The sequence below is a fragment of the Heptranchias perlo genome, chromosome 17 (genome assembly GCF_035084215.1).
Source record: "Heptranchias perlo isolate sHepPer1 chromosome 17, sHepPer1.hap1, whole genome shotgun sequence".
In the NCBI taxonomy this organism is placed as follows: domain Eukaryota; kingdom Metazoa; phylum Chordata; class Chondrichthyes; order Hexanchiformes; family Hexanchidae; genus Heptranchias; species Heptranchias perlo.
In genome coordinates, this window is record NC_090341.1 from 30092988 (window position 1) to 30114285 (window position 21298).

A 21298-nucleotide genomic window follows, 5' to 3' on the forward strand; every position below is an offset into this window, starting at 1 on the left:
AACCCTCCGACATTGTGTACCTAGACTTCAAGAAAGCAATTGATGAAGTTCCACAATAAAAGCTTAAAGTTGAGTCGATTCAGGGTAAAACCTAGAAACTGGCTGATAGGAAAGAAAACAATGGATACTTGTTGGAGGAACAATATCAAGGCAGGGAAGTACTGAGTGATGAGCCCAAGGGCTCAGTGTTGGGAGCACTACTGTTTCTAATTTACATGAATAACTTGCATGATGCCAAATTAGGAGGGGCAGTGCAATTGAAGAAGGCAGCCCAGAAATTACAGAATGAGGTAAGCAAAATAGGTGAGTGCACCAAACAATGGCAGATGAAATTTAATGTAGACAAATGTAATGTGCTGCAAGTAAGAAGGAAAAATAGGTGGCTCACATACTCCATGAATGGTGTTGGAATAACTACGGATGAAGTTGAAAGAGACCAAGGAGTCAACACTGAACATGTCTCACCAATACAGAGCAGCAATGAACAGACCGGGGTGGGGATGGGGGGCGATGGGGAACCAATCACAGAGGGCGGGAGCCCAAGGAGGCAGTGGCAATCATTATTCTTGTGGAGCCTGGAGGAGCACTCCTGCTCAATGAGGCACTCTTTTGATGCCCGCAGCTCGCTGGCAGTATTTAAATGAGGCCCAAACCCAAATTTCGTTCAGGTCTCATGCAGCCACGAATGGGCGGGCAGAGTGGCCGCACCACCAATTTCACACCTGTTTTGGCCGGAAGTCAATTTTCTCCCCCTTGAAGTTTTAAGCCTCAAAAGGAGGTGTCTGAGAGGTGACCTTATAGAGTTATATAATATAGTAAATGGTATATAATCAAGTTAACGTAAAATACTATTTTAAATTAAACTGTGGAAGCAGGGCAAGTGGACACAGGTTCAAATTGGTAATAGATCATTTTAGGACCGACATCAAGAGGTTCTTCTTCACACAGGTAGGGATTAATACATGGAATGGACTTCCAAGCAGAGTGATTGTAGTGAAAACCCTGGAATCATTTAATAAGCAATTAGATGCAACAATTGCAAGAGCGTAGGGTTGTTCTGGATGGATGACTTATAATGGGCCAAATGCCTCTTCTCTTCTGTAATTATCTTGTGATCTTATATTTTATTTAATTTGCTTTCAATACTTGCCCAGTTTACGTGATAATGGTCTTGATTTTCAGGCTATGTTGCATAATATGCTGATAAGGTGGAGTTTGATTTTTTTCTGGCCTGGTTTGCACAGCATTACTCTTGGATATTTTCAGTGTTTAGCAGTGAAATGAATGGCTACATAATGGGGCATGTCTCAGATGATTGAAATTACATAGACTCAATTAAAAGTAGCATTTTCACTCATTTCCCCCAAGTGCATAAATGAGTGCCAGTAAACAGATGGTAGAACAGCAGAGAGATGGAGACAACTGAAGCTCTCTCATGAGGAACTGGAAATTGTAGTCTCTGTGTGCATCTCATTTCGCACACCAGTGCCACTTTTAAGATGAAGGTTTAACACATAGTGCCGTGTATTGTTTTGCTGCACCTAATTTCCTATCATTTCTGGCTGGTACAATCCAGTGAGACACTACAATGGCCAATTTGCACCGAATCTGATATAAAAGTCACATGTGAGATTGATTTGCAGTGATTTTGCATCAGCTACACACTAAATTATCATGTCTGTCATGAAGTGGACAGGTGTATTCCACGATATTTAATATTGACTGAAAATTATATGCAATCAATACATGTGCAAAATTGATTGCAGTGGAAAACAAGTGCAAATTGATGTGTAGATTAATAAATAAATGCTGGTTTCCCACTTTGGTTTTGCCATTTGTTTAGCAACACTTGAGAAATGTTTCAGGTTGGTCTTCGATATGACACACGGTATTGGCCTCTTTCTAAAATGTGTGGACATATGCAGTGAATAATAATCATCGAAGCAAAACTCTTAACCATGCACCTGACAGTCTCCCACCTCAGGATAAAAGGCTGTGTGGGAGTCGGGTAATCACAAGGGAAACATCATCGAACAGAACAGCATAACAGAAAGAAAAATGCATGTGTTATATGTGAAATGTGTGAAAGTTGGATGGTCAACATTTGGTTTCTGGCAATTGTAATTTTGAAGAGAAAATCTTGGGCTATTAACTAAGAAACATAAAAACATAAGAAAGAGGAACAGGAATAGGCCATAGAATCATAGAACCATACGGCCCTTCACGCCTGCTCCGCCATTCAATAAGATCATGGCTGATCTTCTACCTCAAATCCACTTTCCCATCCTATCCCCATATCCCTTGATTCCTTTAGTGTCCAAAAATCTATCGATCTCAATCTTAAATATACTCAATGACTGAGCATCCACAGACCTCTGGGGTAGAGAATTGCAAAGATTCACAACCCTCTGAATGAATAAATTTTTACTCATCTCGGTCCTAAATGTCCGACTCCTTATCTTGAAACTATGACCGCTGGATCTAGATTCTCCAGCCAGGGAAAACAGCCTCTCAGCATCTACTCTGTCAAGCCCTCTAAGAATTTTATATGTTTCAATGGGATCACCTTTCATTCTTCTAAACTCCAGAGAGTATAGGCCCATTCGACACAATCTCTCCTCATAGGACAATCCTCTCATCCCAGGAATCAATCCAGTGAACCTTTGTTGCACCCACTCTAAGGCAAGTAAATCCTTCCTTAGATAAGGAGACCAAAACTGTACACTGTACTCCAGGTGTGGTCTCACCAAAGCCCTATACAATTGCAGCAAGACCTCCTTACTCTTATACTCCAACCCCCTTGCGATAAAGACTAAAATACCATTTGCCTTCCAAATTACTTGCTGTACCTGCATGTTAATTTTTTGTGATTTGTGTACAAAGACACCCAAATCCGTCTAAGACAAAGTTCAATTAAAAATATCTCCAGCATTTCAGAGTGGTATTACACTACAGGTGCTGCTGAGCAATATAGGGTTGGTGGGCCTGGGTTATACTGCTGACTGCAGGGCTCCGGCCAGAGAACACAGAGTTCCACTGACATCCACAATTGACTATCTGCTAACATTAAAAAAATTATAAATTACGTTTAAAAGGTTCCTGGGCAGGGCTTTTTAAGCTTTGCTTTGTACTCCTCCTGTTGTTCTGATCTAAGTGGCTGCAACTGGCTAATACCCAGTATCATGGGTCTGAGTTATAAAAAAAGACTGGGAAAGCTTGGGTTTTTAACCTGGAAAGGAAGAGTCTGAGAGGTGACCTTATAGAAGTATCTAAGATTGTTAAGGGTATAGATAAGTTAACCCAGAATATTACTTTAAACTGTGGGAGTAGAGCTAGGGGTCACAGGTCCAAACTAGAGAAAGGTACTTTTAGGACTGATATCAGGAAATTCTTCTTCACACAAAAAGTGATCAACGTGTGGAATAAACTTCTGGATAGAGTAGTGAAAGCAGAAACCTTGAAATCATTTAAGAAACAATTGGATGCTACAACAGGGGGACGTTGGGATCTCTCTGAATGGATGAATCAATGGGCTGAATGACCTTCCTCATCCATAATTATTTTGGTGAGGAATTTCTTTGGAGCTGTTCCCACTCCGCTGCCGTAACTTCGCCAAACATGCAGCAAAAACCCCATTTACATGTGCACTGGGTTTCCGCCACACTGCCAGCAATGTTACGGTGACGGAGCGAGCTCAGCTCCAAGGAATTTCCCAGTCCTAATGATCTTGTAATGATGATTTACTGCCTGGGGTAGTTGTGCGCTTCAATGCCATTTGCAGGACAAAAATGTCACTATACCATTCACTTCTGTCAATGATCAATCAAAATTTTGGAATCTTGCTCTGTTTTTCTGCAACTAACTCACGGTATGACTGTTGATAAACTTTGTTTCTGTATTAGTATCTCCTACCTCACAAGTAAATTCTATGATTTTTTCTTGATTGCGCTTTAACATGCTTTTTTGATGTGCTAATTTTTATAAACACAATTTACCACGGAATCAAGACTCATAGAGTAGCAATAAAAATGGAAGAAAAGTCCATTACCGCTTTCTCCTGTTCACCTGTTTACTTGTGTATACTTTTTCATTAAACTTTACATACATACCAATATTTGGCCCTTTGTGATTGCTCTAACAGAGATATTTACCGCAGCATACCGTATGTGGATGTGTCTTTAAAATTCGATACTGGTGAAAGCACTGGTGGATGGATAAAATCAATTTGGTGGATTGCCTTCAGCACTAATTCATTTCAAGTAGTACTCATTAGAGTAGCACTTTCCGGTTTATGAGCACAATGGCTTGCACCTGAGTCTGTAATAGAATCTCAATGTAGAGAAGCAATTGATTTGCATGTTGAACAGGCACACACTCAACAAACAAAAATTACTTAGATACTCTGTCCAGCTGTGCCTTTCACACAGTTGAGACTCAGACCATCGGGTGTTGGATACTTTTACTGCTACAATGATCAGAATGCCTGAGCCTGCAGTTTTCCTAGTGTGTAACATCTTGCAGTCCTGCCTAAATCCACCATCACAAAAGGAAAAATACTAGCTGTTGTATTGTTTAAAGTATGTTCACCGAGATTCTGCAATTTTTTTTGCAATTTGTTTTTCAAATTTCCCCATCTTCTCCCCTGAAAGCAGTGCTTCGGTATGGGTCCGTGAATATCAGCAATTTTCCAGCACTACACCCAAGAGATTATCTTTCACATGTACATCTATTCAGTGAATATTTGGTCATTCAACATGAAAGACATCACATCTGCATCTGATCCTGTCTTTGCCTGACCTAGACACATGCGTTTTCTAGCACAGGCCAGGGAGCTCATTCACTGTGACTCATTGAGCATTAAACCCTGCTTCAGAATGTGGTCTGTTCTCTTTATAGTTATGGATGGTTTAAGCATTGTCTTTCTCTTACTACATAATGCATTCTGGGTGGTGTGATGTTGGAGCACATTAGGGTCACAACGCCCAGCGCCATGAGACATGGCGTTATCCCCACTCTGCTCAGTTCCCAATCTCAGCTGCATCATTTTGGAAAGGTAGCCAAAGGAGAGAATCTCAAGAGAAATGGTTGTCCCTGAGGCACCATGGTATACTGCAAGTAATTGGGCGAAGAGCAATATTGGTGAAGGCCTGAGAGCAGCTCACTTGCTCTCTCGTTTGGTTGTTGGAGCTGTGTGGCCTTATGGAATAGAAAAGGGGAGAAACCGGAGGGTAACATACCCTCAAAAATACAACGCCTCTTAGAAGGGAATTTAAAAATGAAATGCACTCCAGCAACGATGGTGGAGAAGTAAGACATACATAATACTAGTTATTTTCTGTACTAAGCTAGGTGTGGGATAATAGGTGAGAGAGAAATGTGATTTAATTTGGTAATGTCAATTAGTATGTGATGTATAACTATATTAGTGGGGTCGAATATATTCACTCGTAACTAAAAAAAACAGCAGTTAAGGGCTGTGTCATATTTCAGGGAGGCCACACAAAGTCCAATATGCTGTGATTGCACTGGCATCTTGCAGTGGCATGGAGTGGATCTGCATGTAAGATTTTGTGCATTTAGCATTCGATGAAGACATTCTCACATTGTACAGCTACTGTAGGATTTTACACTTAAAATAGCCCTATGCTACTGTAGGATTTTACACTTAAAACAGCCCTTTTGTAGGTTGTGTGTTTTTTTAAGAGGTTTCTAGGCTGAATTATTTCTGTCACGTCTGTTTATTTTGGTGTGAAAGTGACTAATGAAGTGAACAAACTCTGAAGCTGGTGCTGTGTGTTCCATCCAGCAGAGATGTGAAAAAGGACTATTCTCCATTTGAAAAAGTATGTGGTACACAGTCAGTCATTTCTTAATCCAATCCACAATGACCTAATTTGATCTCCTTCCTTAAAGAGCTAGAAACATGACTGCTGCACTCCTGATAGTGAAATAGGAATGGAGAGCCATAAACAGTCCCAAATGCTGCAGGAATTCCTCAGGGCAACATCCTAGGTCCAACTATCTTCAGCTGCTTCATCAATGACCTTCCCTCCATCATAAGGTCAAAAGTGGAACTGTTTGCAGATGATTGCAGTGTTTAGCTCTGTCGGCAATTCCTCAGATAATGAAACAGTCCATGCCTGCATGCAGCAGGAACTGGACAACATCCAGGATTAGGCTGAGTAACATTCGTGCCACTAAAGTGCCAGACAATGACCATCTCCAACAAGAGATAACCTAACCACCTCCCCATGATTTTCAATGGCATTGCCATGGTGGAGTCGCCCACCATCAATATCCTGATGGTCACTATTGACCAGAAACTGAACTGGATCAGCCACATAAATGCCTTGGTTACTACAGCAGAGCAGAGGCTGGGTATTCTATAGCAAGTGGCTCACTACCTGAATCCTCGAAGCCTCTTCACAAGGCACAAGTAAGGAGTGTTATGGAATACACTTCACTTGCCTGGATGGTGCAGCTGCAACAACACTCTAAAAGCTAGACACTATCTAAGACAAAGCAATCCACTTGATCAGCACGCCATCCACCAGTGTAAACATTCACTCCCTCCACCAACAGCGAACCATGGCTGCTATGTGTACTATGTACTGAATGCACTGCAGCAAGTCGCCAAGGCTTCTTCAGCAGCACTTCCCAAACCTGTGAACTCCACAAGGACAGCAGGTGTATGGGAATACCATCACCTCACCTTCCCCTCCAAGTCACATACCATCCCAACTTGGACGTATATTGCCATTTCTTCATGGCAGCTGGGTTAAAATCCTGGAATTCCTTACCTACCAGCATTGTGGGAGTATCTTCACCACATGGACTGCAATGAAACAAGAAGAAGGCTCACGACCACCTTTCTTGAGGACAATTAGGGATGGGCAATAAATGCCAACATCCCGAAGAATGATGATTAAAAAAAACTTAAAGACAACACACTCACAACTTCCAGAGTACAAAAATGGTTGTTTCATTCTGACATCTGCTACAAGAGCTTTTATCTACCTAATACTACAATTTATGTATGCACATTGTGAATAGAAGATTCTTGCACTGCTAATTTAGTTGGGAAGCCATGTTCAATGCTTGTGTGCATGCACAGATTTTTAAAAATACTGTATATACTGTGTGCTTTATTATACTTTTAAATTTTACACATCAGAAAAAGTGACAGACGATAAGGAAAAATCCACTGGGTAAGAGGGAAAACCAAGGACATGAAAATAGGTCAGAAATTGCATGGCCTTTTTCTCAGTGCTTCCTGTTTCAGAGAGCTGCTTATAATATTGTTACAAATTTCAGGTCTGCTTTAGATATTCTCTCAGGTGCAGCAGTGCTGGTCATTCCCATAAGCAGTCTGAGTGTCTCACGTTCTGGCCAATATCTTAGTTATGTGTTCGTATAACCCAGGAGTGTAGCAATAGGACACCCTTGTGTTCTGAACTGGCTATTGCATTTTTCATGTGTGCTTCTCTAATCTTTCAGTTGGTGCACTGTAGGACTTTAGAGAGACAAGGTCTAATGGGAAAGACAGCAAGTGAACATAAAGGATAACAGTTTTCAACGAACCTCAGTTTCTCCACTGAATTACACTTCTCTACTTGAAAATGAGAAAAAAAATTATAAACCACATGTCTTATCCCTTTTGTGGACTAATTTGTTTTTGACATTCCCTTTCTTTCTACATAACTAACTGCAAAAACTGACCTCCTGTATATTAGCTTCCAAGCCTACCCTTTGCAGTTTCCTGTTTATTACGCCATCATTGTGCTAAAAATGATTGAGCAAACTCAAATTTGCCATTACACCACATGCGCCATTAATGAGCTAGATGTGAGTTTCCTCGATCCTTTTAACAGCTTTGTCAATCCACCTACTCAATGTTCGGCTCAATGGCATAGGAACACCACACATCTGGTGGCATTGTGCCCATGAACTCCTGGCTTTTATGCCACTCTTGCCCTCTGGAAAAGTTAAACCCATATAAAACTGCTGCTCCCCCAGAGACCTGATTCAGGTGGAAGTGAAGAGTTCCCAACCTTCGTTTGCTGATTTCTGGTTTCATGGACTTAGTTCAACGATTTTTTTCACAGTTTTGTTCACTGAGACTTGCACTTGACTTCCCCCACAGTGCTATAGTCTCACCCCATTCATACAATTTTTGTCTTCCCGCATACTCTGGAGAAGGTATGACATTCCCCATGGGTATGCCTCTCTATGCCATCCTTATGGAGGAGGAAGAACAGCAGTGCATGGAGGCAGCATAACAGACGACACCAGCCCTCCAGTTACTACCCTGCACAATGTGTCTGTAGGCAGCACAGGTCCTTTAAGGACCTCTAGGAGGAGCTCTGTGTCCGAAGGGTGCAATTGTCCAAGGTTTCCATTGCACATCTGTGTGACCTTCTTCACGAAGATCTTCAGCCTCGCTCCACTGTCTGTCGCAATGAAAGTGACCTCTCCCCCAAATTTTTTTGGATCCTTTCAAGATGCCATAAAGAATCTAGGAGCCTATCCCTTCTGTCACTCACCCCTTCCAGGAAGGTCGGCAGGTCTTCCTGCAACAATTCACAGCCCTTTGACAAGATGCTGCCCTGTCATGGTGCCCTGTGGGCACACCTGGTCTATGACTGCTCACGGTTCTGGCAAGGGGCACTTCATGTGAGGGTAGGAGCTGCACTGAGTGGATGAAATGCAAAGATGTTGCGAAAAGAATCTCTGCAGCCTCCAACTTGGTCCTTAAGTTGCTCATGAAGACTGCAGTCTTTACAGCAGCTGTGTCGCTTCTGAAGGATTCCATGGTCATCATACCTTAGGGTAAAAGATGAATAGAGTGTTAAGGCAAAAAGATTCTACTCAAGACACATTATGGAAGATCTTCAACTTGCCGCCCAGGCCTAAAACTGGAGTTGTGGATCAGCAGCCCATTATAGAAACAGCTCGATTTTCATTTCCATAATGGCAGCCAACCCATAACGCCAGTTTTATACCAAGTTGAAAATCTACTCCATACTTGGCAAATCCAGCTCCAGAGACCTAGAGATGATACAATAGGAAATAAATTTGTTTTTTTTTTAAAATGGCAGTGGACTAACTCACTGAAAGGCAAATCAAAGTAACTGATGATAGATTTATAAAGACTGCTATGTATTCCTATGTAGAATGAACAAGTGCAAGAGAACAACTACAGAGTTACTGGTTTCATTTTCGTAAACTGATGAAAGCGTTCCAGATAGATAAATTGAAGAGGTTGCATTGCAGCATAGAAAATAATAGAGTCAGTGGCAGTTGTTTTCATCCCATCAGTGCACTGCTCACTTATCACGATTCAGGCAGGCGAAACAGGTCACTGTGAAACAACCTCTGATGTCGCCCATTTGACAGCATTAAAAACAGAAAAAAAAGAAAAAATCATGCACAATCTCAGATTGTGCATAACAGCAGGTACTTTCTCAGCTGGAATAACTATCACAGAATGATCAAAATGCCATACAGTACTTTGATTTGCTTTGATTAAAAGTAAATATTGTAAACATCAAACTGAAAGCCTTTTTAAGTATGTAAAGGGTGGTCAGGTCTTTTTAATGATGATTTCAATCTATATCTGTTTCTTGACAAGGTGCTAGACACTTTAATTCTACATCAAGTAAAGACTTCAGCATTAGGCTGTATTTGTAGTTTGGAACATGTTTATCAGTTTTAGTTTAAAATACATTTTCCAGTATTCAGTTCATATAATGCCATTAAGTAATGACCTATGTCCATCAGGAATCAGCTACAGAAAAAGAGGTATAAATTTGTTTCACAGATTTGTGGCATTTTTTTTCTCTTTCCTAGCACCAATACCAGTTATTGGTTCCCTAATATACATATAATAGAATCAAAGAATGGTTACAGCACAGAAGGAAGCCATTCGGCCCATCGAGTCTGTGCCGGCTCTCTGTAAGAGCAATCCAGCTAGTCCCACTCCCCCGCTCTTTCTCCATAGCCCTGCAAAATTTTCTCCTTCAGGAACTTATCTAATTCCTTTTTGAAAGCCACAATTGAGCCTGCTTCCACCACACTTTCAGGCAGTGCATTCCAGATCCTAACCACTCGCTGTGTAAAAAAGTTTTTCCTCATGTCGCCTTTGGTTCTTTTGCCAATCACCGTAAACCTGTGTCCTCTGGCTCTCTACACTTCCGCCAATGGGAACAGTTTTCCTTTATTTACTTTGTTTAGACCCTTCATGATTTTGAACACCTCTATCAAATCTCATCTCAACCTTCTCTGCTCTAAGGAGAACAATCCCAGCTTTTCCAGTCTATCCATGTAACTGAGGTCCCTCATTCCTGGAACCAATCTAGTAAATCTTTTCTGTACCCTCTCTAAGACCTTCATATCCTTCCTAAAGTGCGGTGCCCAGAATTGGACACAATACTCAAATTGTGGCCGAACAAGTGTGTTATAAAGGTTCAACATAACATCCTCGCTTTTGTACTCTATGCCTCTATTTATAAAGCCCAGCATCCTGTATGCTTTCTTAACCGCTTTCTCAACCTGTCCTGCCTTCAACGACCTGTGTACTTATACCTCCAGGTCTCTCTGTTCCTGCACCCCCTTTAGAGTTGTACCCTTTAGTTTTTACTGCCTCTCCTCGTTCTTCCGACCAAAATGTATCACCTCACACTTCTCAGTGGTAAATTTCATCTGCCACGTGTCAGTCCATTCCACCAACCTGTCTCTGTCCTCTTGAAGTCTACCACTATCCTTCTCACTGTTTACTACACTTCCAAGTTCTCTGTCATCTGCAAATTTTGAAATTGTGCCCTGTACACCCAAGTCCAAGTAATTAATATATATGAAGAAAAGCAATGGTCCCAGTACCAACCCTAGGGAACACCACTGCATACCTTCCTCCAGTCTGATAATCAGCCGTTCACCGCTACCCTCTGTTTCCTATTACTTAGCCAATTTCGTATCCATGTTGCCACTGCCCCTTTTATTCCGTAGGGCTTCAATTTTATTAACAAGCCTATTATGTGGTACTTTGTCAAACGTCTTTTGGAAGTCCACATACACAACATCAACCGCATTGCCCTCATCAACCCTCTCTGTTATCTCATCTAAAAAACTCAATCAAGTTAGTCAAACACTATTTGTCTTTAACAAATCCGTGCTGGCTTTCCCTTATTAATCCACGCTTGTCCAAGTGACTATTAATTTTGTCGTGGATTATTGTTTCTAAAAGCTTCCCCACCACCGAGGTTAAACTGACTGGTCTGCAGTCGCTGGGTTTATCTTTACATCCTTTTTTGAACAAGGGTATAACATTTGCAGTTCTCCAATCCTCCGACACCACCCCTGTGTCTAAGGAGGGTTGGAAGATTGTGGCCAGTACTTCCACAATTTCCATCCTTACTTCCCTCAGCAACCTAGGATGCGCCCCATCCGGACCTGGTGACTTATCTATTTTAAGTACAGCCAGCCTTTCTAGTACCTCCTCTTTATCAATGTTTATCCCATACAGTATCTCAACTACCTCCTCTTTTACTCTGGCTTTGGCCGTATCTTCTTCCCTGATAAAGACAAATGCAAAGTATTCATTTAGTACCTCTGCCATGCCCTCTGCCTCCATGCATATATCTTCTTTTTGGTCCCTAATCGGCCCCACCCCTCCTCTTACAACCCGTTTGATATTTGTATGCCTATAGAAGACTTTTGGATTCCCTTTTATGTTGGCTGCCAGTCTATTCTCATACTCTCTCTTTGCCTCTCTTATTCCTTTTTTACTTCCCCTCTGAACTTCCTATATTCAGCCTGGTTCTTACTTGTATTATCAACCTGACATCTGTCATATGCCCCCTTTTTCTGGTTCATCTTACTCTCTATCTCTTTCCACATCCAGGGAGCTCTGGCTTTGGTTGTCTTACCTTTCCCTCTCGTGGGAATGTATCTAGAATGTACCCGAACCGCCTCTTCTTTAAAGGCCACCCATTGTTTTTTTTTATTCGTTCATGGGATGTGGGCGTCGCTGGCAAGGCCAGCATTTATTGCCCATCCCTAATTGCCCTTGAGAAGGTGGTGGTGAGCTGCCTTCTTGAACCGCTGCAGTCCGTGTGGTGAAAGTTCTCCCACAGTGCTGTTAGGTAGGGAGTTCCAGGATTTTGACCCAGCGACGATGAAGGAACGGCGATATATTTCCAAGTCGGGATGGTGTGTGACTTGGAGGGGAACATGCAGGTGGTGTTGTTCCCATGTGCCTGCTGCCCTTGTCCTTCTAGGTGGTGGAGGTCGCGGGTTTGGGAGGTGCTGTCGAAGAAGCCTTTGTGAGTTGCTGCAATGCATCCTGTGGATGGTACAGACTGCAGCCACTGTGTGCCGGTGGTGGAGGGAGTGAATGTTTAGGGTGTTGGAGCGAATGTTTAGGGTTGTTCAATTACAGTTTTCCCTGCCAATCTTTGAATCCAATTTACTCGGGCCAGATCCGTTCTCAACCCACTGAAATTGGCCCTCCTCCAATTAAGTATTTTTACTCTAGGTTGCTCTGTGTCCTTTTCCATAGCTAATCTAAACCTTATGATACTATGATAACTGTTCTCTAAATGTTCCTCCACTGACACTTGCTCCACTTGACCCACCTCATTCCCCAGAACCAGATCCAGCAATGCCTCTTTCCTCGTTGGGCCGGAAACATACTGATCAAGAAAGTTCTCCTGAACACACTTCAGAAATTCTTCCTCTTCTTTGCCATTTACACTATCACTGTCCCAGTATATATTAGGGTAGTTGAAGTCCCCAATTATCACTACTCTATGGTTCTTGCACCTCTCTGTAATCTCCCTGCAAATATGCTCCTCTATACCCTACCCGCTAGTTGGTGGCCTATAGAAGACACCCAGTAGTGTATTGGCACTTATATTGTTTCTTAACTCTAACCAAACACATTCTGTCCGCACCCTCTCTCTCCAGCACTGTAATAATCAATACTGCAACACCCTCCTCCTTTGTTTCCTTCCCTATCTTTCCTGAACACCTTGTATCCAGGGATATTTAGTACCCAACCCTGACATTTTTTGAGCCAGGTCTCCGTTATCGCCACAGCATCATATTCCCATGTGGCTATTTGCGCCTGCAGCTCACCAACCTTATTTACCACGCTTTGTGCGTTTATACACATGCACTGTAAACCAATCTTATTCTCCTTTACTCTGACCCCACTTCATACTGTATTATTTCTTACTCTAGTGCTATCTGTCTCTCCTAATCCTTTGTGTGCCTTGTTTCTCCTCTCTAATGCTGCATCCTGGTGTCCATCCTCCTGCCAAATTAGTTTAAACCCTCCCCCACGGCACTAGTGAACCTCCCTGTGAGGACATTGGTCCCAGCTCTGTTGAGGTGCAACCCATCCGGCTTGTACAGGTCCCACCTCCCCCAGAACTGGTCCCAATGCCCCGGGAATCTAAAGCCCTCCCTCCTACACCATCCCTCCAACCATGCATTCATCTGCTCTATCCTCCTATTTCTATACTTACTAGCACGTGGCACCGGGAGTAATCCTGAGATTACTACTCTTGAGGTCTTGTTCTTTAATCTTTTTCCTAGCTCCCTAAAATCTGCCTGCAGGACCTCATCCCTCTTTCTACCTATGTTGTTGGTACCTATGTGGACCATGACGTCTGGCTGTTCACCTTCCCCCTGCAGAATGTTCTGCAGCCGCTCAGTGACATCCTTGACTCTGGCACCAGGGAGGCAACATATCATCCTGGAGTCATGTCTGCAGCCGCAGAAACGCCTGTCTGTTCCCCTAACTATTGAATCCCCTATCACTATTCCTTTCCTGACCTTCCTCCTCCCTCCCATACAGATGAGCCACCCGTGGTGTTGTGGACTTGGCTCTGGCTGTACTCCCCAGAGGAACTCTCTCCCTCACCAGTATTCACTGCTTATAGAGCAAGTTGCACTCAGGGGACTCCTGCACTAACTGCCTGGTCCTCCTTGTCTGTCTGGTGGTCATCCAGTCCCTCTCTGCCTGCACTCTCTTAAGCTGCGGGGTGAGCACCTCCTAAAACGTGCTATCCATGAAACACTCAGCCTCACGGATGCACTGCAGTGACACCAGCTGTTGCTTAAGCTCCGAAACCTGGAGCTCTAGCTCCTCCAGCTGACGACACATCCTGTGCACGTGGTTGTCCAAGACATGGGAGGCGTCCTGGAGTTCCCTTATGGCACAGGCCGTGCATTAGATGGGTCTGAGCTGCCCTGCCATGCCTCAATTTATTATATTACTAAGTAAACTTAACAGAAATAAACTAAAGATTTAAAAAAAACTCACCAGCTGCTCACCAATCAGCTACTCACCAATCAGTTCCATCCCTTGTGCTGACGTCACTTTAGGTTTCTTCCTTATTCATTGGGCCTCACTTTTTACCTGCTGCGATACTCCGATGCTCCGCCCCCGTTGTCTCTTAGGTCCATGCTTGCTCTGGACTCCGGGCTATGAGAGCTATGAGAGTCTTACAGAAGTTTAATCTGAGAACAGCCAAATGAAGAATGAAGTGTCTTTCTATTCAGGTGAGACGATCAGGTTGTAGAGCCATGCCAAGTAGTATATTTATTTAAATACTCCTTGTGGTGAGATTTTACAGTGGATACAAATAGTTTCTTTTAAAGTATGTAACAGTGAAATTTCTGTCACTTGATCAATTTGTTCTTTAAGATAAAGTATACGATTGGTAACGCTGATTTTTTTTGGGCATAAAGCAGGCATTCCTGGGTCCAATAGTACCCTTACTGGAAATGCATATTATGTGCATTTCTGGGGGAGGGGGGTTAATTGGCCCAGGAAAATTTCATCTGAAATTTTCAAATGATGTTTCTTTTGACATCTATGCAATTTTCCAACCTTCATGTATTCATTATAACGAATGTCGTACCCATCCATACAAAATGGGTATCCAGATTTGCTGGGGACTACAGTGTTTATTGAAGTTCATTTAAAGAACCCTGAAGAAGATTCTTTTTCAAGCCATTTGTTTAATGTTTCTCTTGTGTGTTTTTTTGCTGCTGACTTAGATGGGTAAGTCTTTTAATGATCATTTCAATCCATATCAGTTTCTTGATGGCAATTGGTATGGTGCAGCCTTTCTTTCCAAAGCTGCAATAATGCCACAATGTGTTTTCCATGGAAATCTCCCTATCTGTTTTATGAAGGAAGACGAGGAGGACCAATGGACGGATTTAAGGTAGGTCAGCCTTCAGCACAGCATAACCCAACTACTGGCACTCACACACCTGAGGAATCTACAGGTAAAAGTGCCCATATTTCCATTTGCCTGTAACAACTGTGATTTACAAGGACTCCCATCACTGAGTTATGTAATGTGCTCCAAGCAGATCTGCAGCCAAACTCTACCATAGATTCAGTACTGCCAATGGCTGTCAAGGTCATAATTGCCTTCAACTTTTATGCTTGGGATCATTTCAAGCTGCCCCTGAAGACATCAGCAACATAACCCAATCGGCTGTCCATTGATGGGTAAAGCAAGTAACCAATGACTTATTTGCTTGAGCAAGACAGTTCATCTCCTTCCCATGGACAACCAATTTTGTAGATTGGCAGGATTCCAAACAGTCCAGGGTTTTACCTACTACACCCAGGCGCTCTGTCACATAACTACATATATGAATAGGAAAGGATTCCTCTTTTTTAGTGCACAACTTGTTTGCAACTGTCAGCACTAGATTATGTGTGCCAATTTTCATTCTCCAGGCAGCTGTCACGACACCTTCATTTTAAGGAGGTCCACCATCTAACCACTGCTTGACCCACAAAAGCAAGCCTCAGGATGCTCTTGGGTGATCAAGACATTCCTCTGGAGCCATGGCTTGTGGTACATCAAGGACAATATTGACATGTTGAAGCAGTTCTTTAGGTACCTGGATAGAACCGGGGGGTGTCCTGCACCACAGCCCAGTTAAGGTTTTGAGGACTTGTTGCATGCTCCAGGCTGCACAAAAAGAGGCATTATTGTGAAGCTCCTGGAGCTGGAAAGCTCCCAAATATCTTAAGGGGACATGAAGAGCAGCAGAAAGATCCTGAAGAGGTTACAGAGCAGAATCTGATGTCAGTTGTAAAACTATCTGGCAAGCAATACGGGACATCTCTTAACTTGCAAATGTGGTCACTGCAGTAACAGTCCTTTCTAAATTTTCATATGCTTTCCACAGATAAGTCTTTAGCCATTGTGTTTTAAATCTTCCAGTTAACTCAAAAATCACGTATTACCTGATGAAAAATGTTTGCAAACGCTTGCAAAACACTCTTTTCATATGCAATTTCAGTGAAGCCAGATTTTTACGGCCCGACGGGAACAGGGCAGGCGGGTAGTTTAAATGGCAGCAACACGCTTCCCGTTGCATTCACAACGCACTTCCGCCTGTGGCCATTTTAATATGTAAAAGTTGAAATCCTATGATGCAATTAGGGCCCTGACACGATTTTAACTCTTGATTGCGCAAATTGCACACAGTGCTGTACTCGCCAGTGAAACCTGGCAGGAGCGGGGCCAGGAAAGGCCCAGTAAAGTAGGCAATTTTATTTTTTTCATGGTTACCTTGTGGGCCAGGAGGAGCAGGAGTGCAAACAACTGCAGATAAGAGAAAGGTGCAGCTTCATGATTTAAAGGAGAGCATAAACTGCAAAGAGATAGTGAAATGGATGGGTCAAAGTACAGATCCTTGTTATGAATACCAAGTAAATTGCTTTTTAACAAGCCAAATGGGAAACTCTTCGACGTAAAGGGCTACCTCTAAAATATGATTTTATAATTGGTTAAAAATTCCTATACAAAGGATCATTTGACAACATCTTTTACCAAAGAAGATTCATCATACTCACATTTATCATAAAGTGTGATTATCTCAAGATTAGAACAATTTATTTTATAAATCTGTGCTACTTGGGCACTTTACAATATTAGTAGCACACTTATGATTTTCAATAAGGAATAAAGGTGACAGTGGTATATCTTACTGTTCAGCTTTCACCAGTGTATTTCCTGAGACCAAATACTCACACTCACAAAAATAACATTTATTACAGAAACAAATCAGGAAAGTTCAATACTTCATTTACACAAAAGAGATGTTCAAGAGGGGAGAAGAGAGGTTAGCAGCAGCTCACACTAAACAAAGGAAAAGGCTACAATACCGTCTGTGCTTTTAAAAAGTAAATTAAAAAACAATAAAAATAAATCCCTCGATGGTTCAGCTAGTTAAGGTAGTGCCAGCTGGATCATACAGAACAAGTTAAAACTCACTCTGTGTTGAGTTACCAAAGCGTCAGTGGTCCTGGGTTAGGAAGGGGAAGATCATCCACAATACCAGCTCCTGATCACGTTCCAATGATTTTTGCTGGAAATGAGCAACAGATGAGGCCAAATTTGGAGGAATGTTGGCCAGAATACCAGGAGAACTCTCTGCTCTTCTTTGAATCGTGCCATTTGCTACCAACTGAGCCAAGTTGACACATATGGTATTGCTAGTGTTTCCCGTTGTGTATCCTCTATATATAATGGCATATTAGTCTGAGGTAATAGTCTGGCATCTACTTATTAAATCTTGCAATTGTACAATTTATTATATGATGACCTTTAGCAGTAAACAAGTTACAAATTTACATTATTCATATTTTTTTATAAATTGCTAATGAAGTATCATTCTCCTGTACATTGCAATAAATAAAACATAAAGGAGCATGGGAATGGACTATTAGTGAGTTTGCCAACTTAGATAACATTTAATAAACATAGATTTTCATAAATAAACAAAGATTACCTCATAAAATACTCATAAAATGCTCAAGAGTTCATGATTTACACAGTTTCCAAGAGTTCAATATATTAATAATTCTGTAAGCCTCAAAAATGCCTCAGAAAATATAAGTTCTTTTAACTGAATTTTCTACAGAAGTGAACAGGCTAGTGACTAAAAAGAAATCCATTGTCAATAAATAATCTCTTTGTTTCTTTTCTGACCATGAATTCCACCCAGTACATCACCTGATAGATCCATTGAAACCTACACAAGGTGAGAGCGTACATAAATCCTGTACTGGACGTTGGTAAAGCCCCTGAACTGCTCAAAGCAAAAGTCATGGATCCTAGAAGGAATCTAGTATCTTTAAAAAGATGCCTTAGGAGTGTTTTTTTAAAAACTTGTCTTTTTTCTTTGATCCTTCCTGAGCCTTGGTGTCCCCCTGTAGCATGACTACCACCAGCACTCTGGCGTGGGCTTCTACCGGTATGGGCCACCTGCCCCGACTATAGAAATGACCTTGTCCCTGTGAATTGGGATGGGGGTCCCTCTCTGCTGCACTTAGATCAATGGAGCAAGCATCCTGGAATTTCAGGCCCTTACTATTTACATTAACCTGTGAATGTCACTTAATGTTTGTTGGATTTTCTTAAAGAAAGTTTTGCAATTTTTGACTCAATTATTTCCTTCAGCAGTTCTGCCTGCTGGAATTGCTGATGTAGGCTGCAGCTTCAGAAGGTTTAGGTAAGTTATCATAGAAGCATACAGCGCAGGAGGCCATTTGGCCCATTGTGCCTCTGCTGGCTCTTTGAAAGAGCTATCCAATTAGTCCCACTCCCCTGCTCTTTACCCACAGCCCTGCAAATTTTTCCTTTTCAAGTATATATCCAATTCTCTTTTGAAAAGTACGAGTGAATCTGCTTCCACCACCATCAGGCAATGCATTCCAGATTATAACAACTCTTTGTGTAAAAAAAATTCTACTCATCTCCCCTCTGGTTCTTTTGCCAATTACCTAAAATCTGTGTCCTCTGGTTACCGACCCTCACGCCAGCGGAAACAGTTTCTACCTATTTACTCTATCAAAACCCTTCAGAATTTTGAACATCTCTATTAAATCTCCCCTCAACCTTCTCTGCTCTAAGGAGAACAATCCCAGCTTCTACAGTCTCTCCACATAACTGAAGTCCTTCATCCCTGGTACCATTCTAGTAAATCTCCTCTGCATCCTCTCCAAGGCCTTGGCATGCTTCCTAAAGTGTGTTGCCCAGAATATGGACACAACGCTTCTGCTGAGGGCTAGTCAGTGATTTATAAAGGTTTAGCATTACTTCCTTGTTTTGTACTCTATGTCTCTAGTTATAATACCCAGGATCCCGTATGCTTTTTAACAGTCTTACCAACTTGTCCTGCCACTTTCAAAGATTTGTGTATGTGAACCCCACTGGTCTCTCTGTTCTTGCACCCCCTTTAAAATTGTACCATTTAGTTTATATTGCCTCTCCTCATTCTTCCTTCCAAAATGCATCACTTCACACTCCTCTGCAAGTTAGTAGAGCACCAGGGATTATCATCACCAGGAACAGAAGCAAAACACCAAACACAACTAATGGCTTTTCATTTAGACTCGCTAACACTAATGCAGGATATCAATCATTACTGGATTACTTCAGTACTTATGTATTTCATCAATTGCTATCTCACTGCTTGGCACAAGATGATAGCAGCAGGAAGTACCAGACCAGCCTGGACAAGCAATCCAGCAGTACTCTCTGGTATAGCAGACTTACTATTCATGTCATTGGTAATAGTCTACTATCTGTCTTTCCTCAACACTATTCTTGGTCATGTGGGTCTTTACCTGTTGTGTTCCTATGGAACAGTCCAAGCCTAACACCAAGCCACAGAACATTTTTCTAAGTTAAAAACTATTTGCAAAATATTATGTGGTGCCTAGTATCCAATGTTAGCTTCTGTACACTTTGTTCTTCGGATTAATTATTTATTTTAAAATGTTGTAACAAGGCTCCAATGATGGCTCAACAACTTTATTTAGTGAGTAACTGAGCCATATACACCAGGTAGGTCGCTCCTGTATGCTGGGTTAGTTGTTCTCAACTGTGTCGGAGCTGAGGCTCAACAATTGGTCTCAACACCTGGGTGAGGAAGGGTAAAGTTAGCCAGGATTCCCACTGTTGATAACTATCCAAGGAACCCTGCTGAAAATGTGTGCATGTGGAGCTAGGATGAGGACAATATCGGGCCCAGCTGTGCTGCCTGCCCCATGGTTGAATAACCTGTCAGAACTGACTGTGAAAGCTCACACATGAATAATGGCAATAATAGTTGGATGAGATGCCAGAGGGCGACTGCTGCCTGTGGAACTGTACCCCAGCAAGAAGTCAACTCCTTTAGGAAAGAAAGTTCTATTTATCTGTTTTCAGTATAGTAGTACCCAAATATTCCTGGGCAGAATTCGTCCTGAATATTTAAATTTACTGGGAGCCTAAGTGTAACGATTGAAATAGTATACAGTGAGCAAACTTCTCAATCAACAAAAAGCACATAATTCACTTTTCGTATTAATCTGACTGACGACTGACAAAACAGACAAGTGCTTCCTTTGTAAGTACATGATGATTAATTAGGGAATTGTTCCAATGTGTCCCGAACTATTCAATTTTTTTATTTATTGTCTGTTGATTCAATAAACCAAATGTTTGGTTCATAGCCACATTCACCAAGCAACAGAAATCAAGACTAGAACAATGATAACAGGTTGTGAAGCTTTTAAGGGCAAACCAATGTTATAGGAGTGCTACAGAATTTATATTCTAACTATGTTTAACACAAAATAAATCCAGAGTTACCACACAACAGATGGTGTTTCAGACTAACCTACTGTTGAATCCATTCTAAATACACTTTTTTCATATACTTTATATCCTTGTATGGTTTGGGGTATTGGAATTATGATACATGGTGAGCAAGAAGTGGAATTGTCTGTAATAAAGTGTAGATCTTTTGCACTTATATAATGGAACTCCTGTAACATACTGGCACCAGTTTGATCGTCTCTGGTATGTACTTATTTTTATCTTCTTTGTACCTAATGAAGTGCGATCAGTTGATCAATCCATACAATGTTACACTCAAACTCAGGAGCATTATGTAGATTCTTGACTTCTCTTCCGTTTCATTAAAACTGTACTTGACAAATCAGTTAAATAAGGAATAACATATCTTGGAATGAATTAACAACAACAACTTGCATTTGTATAGCGCTGTAGTAAAACGACCCAAGGAGCTTCACGGGAGCGATTATCAAACAAAATTTCACACCCGAGCCACAAAAGGAGGTATTAGGACAGGTGATCAGAAGCTTGGTCAAAGAGTTAGGTTTTAAGAAGCGTCTTAAAGGAGAGAGAGAGGTAGAGAGATTTAGGGAGGAAATTCCAGAGCTTAGGGCCTAGGCAGCTGAAGGCACGGT

At 41.8% G+C, this 21298-nt stretch overlaps 1 long non-coding RNA gene across 1 annotated transcript in view; it reads right to left on the minus strand.

Annotated features, from left to right (window-relative positions):
• LOC137334224 (uncharacterized) overlaps positions 1 to 21298 on the minus strand; it is a 48155-nt gene that overhangs the window by 12334 nt on the left and 14523 nt on the right. Inside the window, exon 2 of the long non-coding RNA XR_010966100.1 lies at positions 8544 to 8823. This is a non-coding gene — a long non-coding RNA (uncharacterized lncRNA). The remainder of the gene's footprint in view (positions 1 to 8543; positions 8824 to 21298) is intronic.